Source organism: Gracilinanus agilis, chromosome 6 (assembly GCF_016433145.1).
Source record: "Gracilinanus agilis isolate LMUSP501 chromosome 6, AgileGrace, whole genome shotgun sequence".
In the NCBI taxonomy this organism is placed as follows: Eukaryota; Metazoa; Chordata; class Mammalia; order Didelphimorphia; family Didelphidae; genus Gracilinanus; species Gracilinanus agilis.
The window spans coordinates 187,737,153-187,746,865 of NC_058135.1; the positions used below are offsets into that span (position 1 = coordinate 187,737,153).

Sequence of the window (9,713 nt, forward strand, 5' to 3'; positions counted from 1 at the left end):
CATATACATTTTCAACCTCAGTGATGTCAAAGATTTTAGTTAGTTAATCTTCTGTAGTCATTTTACAAAGTCTACAGTAAGCCTGTTTAACATCTCAATTTATCTTGAGCAGAGTAATAGGAATCTGTTAAAATAAAGCCTGCTGCATAATTCTTCCAGTTTGTACTCTCTTTTTGACCAAACATAATAAACAGTGGCATGTGCTATTAGGCTAAAATCAGCCAGGCCTTTTAAAAAAGATCAGGCTTTGCCATAGTCAAATATCCTATAGTTTCAGTTTTTCATTTTTGGCAGGCATTTAAAAAGTCTAAATAGATGAATTCTCCTAAAAATATTTTAAGTTATCAGATCTTTAATCTTTTCCTATAATATTCTGCTCACATTTGGGCAGCTCACATTAATGATCTGTCTAAACATTAAAGGAGGAATTGCTGTACTTATTTGCATTAACTTCAAAAATAGTACTATAAATGTTTACATGTATTTGTACATCATATTATGAATGGAATGGATTATTAAAGAGTATCAGGTTTAAAGTACCTGTTCAGATTAGATTGAGTAAATCAGAACTTTAACTTTGTACATTTTCCCAATTTAGAAACTAATTCAATTGATATGCTTCAAGGTGTTTGTTTTTGGTCTGATTTTTCCAAATCTGCAAGTATCAAAGGCTATGGAAAAAAAGCTTTGTACCCCAAAGAGATCATAGATAAACAGACTTGCACAAAAATATTTATAGCAGCGCTCTTTGTGGTAGCAAAAAATAGGAAAGCAAGGGTATGCCCTTCAATTGGGGAATGGATGAACAAATTGTGGTATATGTTGGTGATGGAATACTATTGTGCTCAAAGGAATAATAAACTGGAGGAATTCCAAGAGAACTGGAAAGAGCTCCAGGAATTGATGCAGAGTGAAAGGAGCAGAGCCAGAAGAACATTGTACACAGAGACTGATATATTATGGTAAAATCGAATGAAATGGACATCTGTACTAGCAGCAATGCAATGACCCAAGACAATTCGGAGGGATTTATGGAAAGGAACACTATCCACATTCAGAGGAAGAACTGCAGGAGTAGAAACACAGGAGAAAAACAACTGCATGGACACTTGGGTTGATGAGAACATGATTGGGGATGTAGACCTGAAAAGCCTCACCCAAGTAACTATCAATAATGTGTAAATAAGTCTTGACTGACCAAACCAGTGGAAATGCAAATTAGCTACAGTGGGGAGAGGGGGTGTGAAGGGGGTGAAGGGGGTGAAGGGTAAAGTAAAACCATGACTTATGTAACCGGGGAAATTTTTCTAAAAATAAAAAATTATTAAAAAAAAAAAAAAGAAAAAAGTATCAAACCTAACACATACATTTTTTCTTCTAATGATTATGGGTGCACCAATGATTCCTGTTTGTTAGCCTAAGTTCAGGAAATTATTTTGTCACAACATTTGATATGTTGAACATTATTAAACAAAAAGATTATCAAAATAAAAACTGTCTAAAGTTAAAAGCACAGTATATTAACAAAAAATATCCTCAGTTTCAGAATTATAAATGCAATTTGGGGTAGGGGTTAGTGGAAGTGTTGTTAATTCAAACTATAGAAATTAAGTCTTCAAAGCACCTTCTGATTATTCCTTTCATTTTTTCTTGTGACTGTGAGGTCTCTTTAAAAAATTTAGTGGAGAATCACAGCTGGTAATGTACAAAGAGTTCTTGAAGCTACACAAAGTATAGTCTGGCTAAGTTGCACATAGTTTCTATAGTTGCTTGTCTTCTAGGATGACCTGCTGTGAATACATTCAATTATCCCACCAGCCGACCCCCTGGAAATTATAATTTCCTCCATAACCATCACTGTTGTATAAGCCTCTATCAAATTCTCTGCTGCTGCCATGACCACCACTTCTGCCATCAGTGCAGCTGCTGCTTGCTTGAGTAAAACTAAAGCTAGAACTGTTGGCACCACTTCACTGTTGATAGTATCTGGCACCAAAACCTCCACTGAATTCACTACTCATAGAACATCCAGAACTGCTCCCCTCAAAGAGATGTTTGTAAGCCATGCTTTCTAGCCATGATGGAACTTCTTATTTAGCTTCAACTGGAAGTCCTTGGTAATGATAATATTCCTCTCATTTTCAAGAATGAAGTGGAAAGACCGGGGTTCCCAATATGACTTGTCTGACCAGTTTTATTATGTACACTCTTTCATATCACTCAACAAACAAAAGTTAATGACATGTTTCACTTTTGAGATATCCAATCCTCTTACTGCTACTGCTATAACTACTAAAATTGGGCTTTTTCATGAACAAACGTGTTGTTTCTCCTCAATCTCTTGAGATTGATCTCTATGGATACATGGATACTACTTGGATACTTTTTTGGTATAAGAAATATTTGAAGGAATCTGCCCACCTTTTGGTCTCTACAAACACAATGGTCAACAAATCTCTGTCCATTGTATTTAGTTATCAAGCATAAATGACTCTTTGTCAGATTCTTCCTTTCACATTAATTTCTGTGTGATATTCTCAGAAGGAAAACCAACTCTTCCTACAACCAGAAAGATATATGCCACAAGTAATGTTATGTACAATCTTGAGGCTGGGTTAATTGTGGGTGTTGAATCCTAAATGGGACACTTAGATAAGATAGTGAATCCAAAGGATCACCCAGTGTAGTTGATTTTAAAAATTAGATATAGAATCTGCTTATCCCAAGCCCAAGATATTAACAGTATCACAGAGCTACCAGCCAAGCAAGGAATCTGCTGATAGAAATATTCAGTAAACTCTGCCCAACTAAAACCCTGTGCCTTTGATAACACCTTTTCAGACTGTGGATTTGATCACTAATGTTGAAAGAATATAAGCCTCATCACTTAAGCTGGCACAAGCTGTAATCTACTAACGCCCACTATATCTTTGATGAAGCTTAGGCAAGTTATAGTTTTAAAGATGATTTAATGTCTATAGATCTAGGGGAGGAGGAACTGGGTAATGGCTGGGAAAGTGGGAGTAGGAAATCCTTAACTATATTTAGAGGATAATATTACTGATGAATCCTCTCTTATATATTAATGGTCAAAATTCTTGGTTATTAACAGCCAGGTTGATGCCAGACAAGCCCCAACCTAAAGTCAAGGTTATCCTGCTGAATGATAGGTTTGTTGGTCTTTTTGGTCAATGTAATTCAGGAAAACAGATTGATGAAACACACTTGAGAGCTGGTTACTGATTGATGAATGAAAAGAACACAAGATAGGCCTACCCAAACTGCCCTTCACCACCCAATTATCTCACAAGAAAGATAACAGATGGGTTCGAATCCCTGCCTTTTATACCCACCCTAACTACCCTGGCTCCTACCAGGCTCCTGCCAAGCTCAATCCAATCCACATTCTAAGCAGGTAACTCTTCATCATCTTGACTTCAACATGGCTGTCAAATATTTTCTTATATATTTTTTGAGGCTTCCAGGTCAAGATGGTGGCAGAGTAAAAAAAAACAGCTGCTTGACCTCTCCTAACCCACACATATAAGACTCCTCAAGAAGACATAAAACTAAATCCAGATGAATGAAGGGACCCCTCAACAGGGCACAGCATTGAAGATATGTGGAATCAGGGCATTTCCATGCTATAAGGGGGTGAATCAGCTCTTACTAAAATGCGAGCTGAGCAACCCCCTTCCCACCCCACAGAACCTACAGTGCCAAAGAGGGCACAAAAGAGTCAGAGTGAATTTGGGGCACCCATTAAGTCCTTGGAAGCCACCTGGGGTCACCAATCCAGTTCCTGAGAGCAGCAAGACTTAAGACCCCAAGAGGCTAAAGACCTCTCAGACTTTGAACACAGACCCTAAGCTCAGGCTCGCATAGGAATCTTAAGCTCAGGTGCTGGTGTGGATGCTGAGTGCAGGCAGATCTAGGGTGGGGACCCAGTACAGAGGGATACACAACTGTGGAAGCAGTGCGCTGAGACTGTTAAAGGAGCTTCGGGCAGAGGAACAAGCAAGGGGATCACAAGGAGACTTGACCCTGAGAACAATGAGACCTGAGATATCAGGAGCCTAAAGAGTGCAGACAGACCCTGGGTGTGAGGATAAAGCTGAGAGGGCTCTGGGATAACAATGGCAAGCCAAACTCAGGAACCCCAGAGGAGAAAGATCAGCAAGAAGAAATCTTTAACACTCAACAACTTTTACTCAGAGAAAATCCAGACAACAGAGCAAACAGAAAAGGGGAACAAACAAATAATCATATCCAAAACTTCCCAAAACAATGAAAATTGGTCACAAGCTCTTGAAGAGTTCAAACATGAGATGATGAAAAAGATGGAAGAGATCTGGCAAAAAAATAACAGTTTAAAAGGCATATTTTCACAATTGGAAAAGGAAAACCAGTCTCTAAAAGCTAGAATTAGGCAATTTGAAAAAGATGCCCCCAAATCAAAAGAATTGATGAGCAAATTGGAGACCAAAACCAAACAGCTGGAAAACAGGATAGACCCAATTGAAAAGGACAATCAAAACATTATAGCATAAAAACAGTCTCTAAAGACAAGAATTAGGGAAATAGAAGTCAATGATCTCTTAGGACAGCAAGAACAAATAAAGCAAAGTCAACAGACTGATAAAATAGAAGGAAACATGAAATATCTCAAAGAGAAATTGACCAATCAAGAAAATAGGTCTAGAAGAGACAATTTGAGAATTATTATTCTTCCTGAAAAAGCAGAAATTAATAGAAATTTGGACTCCATACTAAAAGAAATTATTCAGAAACCCCCCCTTAAGTTCTAAAACAAGAGGGCAATATAGACATTGAAAGGATCCATAGATCACCATCTACAATAGACCCTGAAAGGACAATTCCCAGGAAAATAATAGCCAGATACAAGATCTTCCAAGTAAAAGAAAAAGCTTACAAGAATTCAGAAAGAGACAATTCAGATATCAAGGAGCACCAATCAGGATCACACAGGATCTGGCAGCCTCCAAACTAAAAGACCACAAGACTTGGAATATGACATTCAGAAAGGCAAGAGACCTGGGTCTACAACCAAGGATCACCTACCCATCAAAAATGACTATATACTTCGGTGGGAAAGTTTGGGCATTCAACAAGAAAGAAGATTTCCAAGTATTTGCACAGAAAAGACCAGGACTAAATGGAAAGTTCAATACTCAACCACAAAAATCAAGAGAAACATGAAAAGGTAAATAAGAAACAGAGGGGAAAGAAAGAAACTCTTATTCTTGAATTTGCCCCTTTAAGGGTTTCAATAAGATCCGATTATTTGTATTCCTATGTGGAGAAATGTTATGTATAATTCTCTATAGTGAACACTATTCAATATTATAGTATTTACCATTATAGTAACACATATGAGGGAGGTGGACATTCACAGGTTTACGGTAAAGGGCTTGAACAAAATCTTTTGGGCTTCAAATGAGAAAAAGAAGGCAGGAGTGGTGATCATGATTTCTGACAGAGCCAAAGTAAAAATAGATATGATTTAAAAAGACAAAGAAGATAATTACATCCTGATAAAAGGCAGTATAGACAATGAGGAAATAATAGTGCTCAAAATGTTTGCACCAAATGGCATATTATCCAAATTCATAAAGGAGAAACTGGCAGAGCTCAAGAAGGAAATAAACAGTAAAACCATAATAGTGCAAAATCTAAATAGTCCTCTTTCAGATCAAGATAAATCAAACCAAAAAATAAATAAGAAAGAGATAAGAGAGGTGAATGAAGTCCTAGAAAAATTAGATTTAATAGATATGTGGAGAAAAAAAATAGGGACAAAAAGGAATACACCTTCTTTTCAGCTGCACATAGTACATTCACAAAGATTGACCATGTAATAGGGCATAGGAATATTGCAAACAAATGCAGAAGAGTAGACATAATACATGTAACATTCTCAGATCATAGTGCAATAAAATAATAATTAATAAGGGTATCTGGACAGGAAAATCAAAAACTAATTAGAAATTAAATAATATGATATTCCAAAACCAATTTGTCAAAGAAGAAATCATAGAAACAATTTCATTAAAGAGAATGACAATGATGAGACATCCTACCAAACTCTGTGGGATGCAGCCAAGGCATATACTAACCAATTAGGGAGGGCAGAAATTAATGAATTGGGCATTCAACTTAAAAAACTAGAAAGCAAGCAAATTAAAAATCCCCATATGAAAACTAAATTAGAAATACTAAAAATCAAAGGGGAAATTAATAAAATTAAAAGTAAATGAACTATTGAAGTAATGAATAAGAATATAAGCTGGTATTTTGAAAAAACAGATAAAATAGAAAAAGTACTGATCAACCTAATAAAAAAAGGAAAGAAGAAAACCAAATTGACAGTATCAAAGATGAAAAGGGAGACCTCATCTCTATTGAAGGGGAAATTAAGGTAATCATTAAAAACTATTTTTCCTAACTCTTTGTCAATAAATATAGCAATCTAGGTGATATGGACGAATATTTACAAAAATATAAATTGCCTAGATTAACAGCAGAAGAAATAGAATACCTAAATAATCCCATATCAGAAAAAGAAATTGAACAAGCCATCAAAGAACTCCCTAAGAAAAAATCACCAGGACCTGATGTATTCACAAGTGAATTCTATCAAACATTCAAAGAGCAACTAATCCCAGTACTATACAAATTATTTGATATAATAAGCAAAGAAAGAGTCCAACCAAATTCCTTTAATGACACAAATATGGTACTGATTCCAAAGCCAGGTAGATCAAAAACAGAGAAAGAAAACTAGACCAATCTCCCTAATGAACATAGATGCAGAAATCCTAAATAGAATACTAGCAAAGAGACTCCAGCAAATGATCAAGAGGGTTATCCATCATGATCAGGTGGGATTCATACCAGGAATGCACGGATGGTTCAACATTAGGAAAACCATCCACATAATTGGCCATATCAACAGTCTAACAAACAAAAATCACATGAGTATCTTAATAGATGCTGAGAACGCCTTTGACAAAATACAACACCAATTCCTATTGAAAACACTGGAAAGTATAGGAATAGAAGGACCTTTCCTAAAAATAATAACCAGTATATACCTAAAACCATATACAAGCATCATATGCAATGGGGATAAACTGGAAGCCTTCCCAGTAAAATCAGGCCTGAAACAAGGATGCCCATTAACACCTCTGTTATTTAACATTGTACTAGAAACACTAGCAATAGTAATTAGAGAAGAAAAAGGAATTGAAGATATTAAAATAGGCAATGAGGATACTAAGATATCACTCTTTGTAGATGATATGATGGTCTACTTAAAAAATCCTAGAGAATCAACTACGAAGCTTGTAGAAATAATCAACAACTTTAGCAAAGTTGCAGGACACAAAATAAATGCACATAAATCATCAGAATTATTAAATATTTCCAACACATCACAGCAGCAAGAGGTAGAAAGAGAAACACCATTTAAAATCACCCTAGACAATATAAAAGCCTTAGGAATCTATCTACCAAAACAATCACAAGAATTATTTGAAAGCAACTAAAAAACACTTTCCAAACAATTAAAACTAGATCTAAACAATTGGAACAACATTGATTGCTCATGGGTAGGAAGAGCTAACATAATAAAAATGAGCATTCTACCCAAATTAATTTACATATTTAGCACCATATCTATCAAACTACCAAAAAACTTTTTTACTGAATTAGAAAAAAACTATAACGAAGTTCAGATGGAATAACAAAAGATCAAGAATATCAAGAGAAATAATGAAAAAAATAGGAAGGAAGGGGTCTAGCAGTACCAGATATTAAACTACACTATAAAGCAGAGGCCATCAAAACTGCATGGTACTGGCTTAGAGATAGAAGGGAGGATCAGTGGAATAGACTTAGGGTAAGTGATGTCAGCAAGACAGTGTATGATAAGCCCAAAGAGCCCAACTTTGGGGACAAAAATCAACTATTTGAAAAAACTGCTGGGAAATTTGGAAAACAATATGGGAGAGATTAGCCTTAGATCAACATTTCACACCCTACACCAAGATAAATTCAGAAAGGATGAATGACTTGAATATAAAGAGGGAAACTATAAACAAGTTAAGTGAACCCACAATAGTATACTTGTCAGATCTCTGGGAAAGGAAAGATTTTAAAACTAGCAACAATTAGAGAAAATTACAAAATGTAAAATAAATGATTTTGATCATATTAAATTAAAAAGCTTTTGTACAAACAAAAATAATGCAACCAAATTCAGAAGGGAGACAATAAATTGAGAAAAAAATCTTTATAACATAAAACTCTGACAGGGGTCTAATTACTCAAATATACAAGTAGTTACATCAATTGTATAAAAAAATCAAGCCATTCCCCAATTTATAAATGGGCAAGGGATTTGAATAGACAAATTTCAGATAAAGAAATGAAAACTATCAAGAAGCACATGAGAAAGTGCTCTATTTCTCTAATAATTAGAGAAATGCAAATCAAAATGACTCTGAGGTACCACCTCACATCTAACAGATTGGCTAAAATGAAAGAAGGGGAGAGTAATGAATGTTGGAGGAGATGTGGCAAAATTGGGACATTAATGCATTGCTGGTGGAGTTGTGAACTGATCCAACCATTCTGGCTGGCAATTTGGAACTATGCTGAAAGGGCTATAAAAGAATACCTGCCCTTTGATCCAGGCATACTATTGTTGGGTTTGTACCCCAAAGAGATCATAGATAAACAGACTTGCACGAAAATATTTATAGTTGCACTTTTTATGGTGGTAAAAACTGGAAAATGAGGGTATGCCCTTCAGTTGGGGAATGGCTGAACAAATTGTGGTATATGCTGGTGATGGAATACTATTGTGCTCAAAGTTATAATAAACTGGAGGAATTCCATGTGAACTGAAAAGATCTCCAGGAATTGATGCAGGGCAAATGGAGCAGAGCCAGAAGAACATTGTACACAGAGACCAATAAACTGTGGTAAAATAGAATGTGGTGGATTTCTGTACCCGCAGCAATGCAATGACCCAGGATAATTCTGAGGGATTTATGGAAAAGAATGCTACCCACATTCAGAGGAAGAACTGCGGGAGTGGAAACACAAAGGAGGGGCAACTGCTTGAACACATGGTTTGGTGCGGATATGATTGGGGATGTAGTCTGGAAACTACCACACCAATGCAACTATCAACAATTTGGAATTGTGTATTGATCAATGAGACGTATTAAAACCAGTGGAAATGTGCAGCAGCTATGGGGGAAGTCAGCTGGTGGACGGGAAAGTAAGAGCATGAATCATGTAAACATATTAACTTTTCTAAAAAATAAATATTAAAAAATGTTCTTACAGTAACCATCTGCATTTCCTTGGAGAAAGCATCATCGAACATCATAGTGTGGTGAATTCCCTTTTGTGGCAGTGTACGTTTTTCAACTATATGATAAATCCTATATTCAAACTACATAGCAAACATGCTATCAGCTTCAACCAACACTAGATACAATCAGTTGTGAAACAGCTTTAGGTCCTCCTTCCAGTATTGGTTTGAAATTAGTCTACAATCACTTTCTGACTATTTTCCAGATCCCATTCTGATCTCTGCCTAGACAGCTCTAAAAGCCTCTATCAGTTCTTATTGTCACTTAATCTTCCCAGTGATGTTCATTAATGCAGGATCCACACTA

General features: G+C 35.9%; 1 pseudogene; it reads right to left on the reverse strand.

Annotated features, from left to right (window-relative positions):
- Window positions 1–1,802: 1,802 nt before the first annotated feature.
- LOC123252432 lies at window positions 1,803–9,502 on the reverse strand (annotated as a pseudogene).
- Window positions 9,503–9,713: the final 211 nt, after the last annotated feature.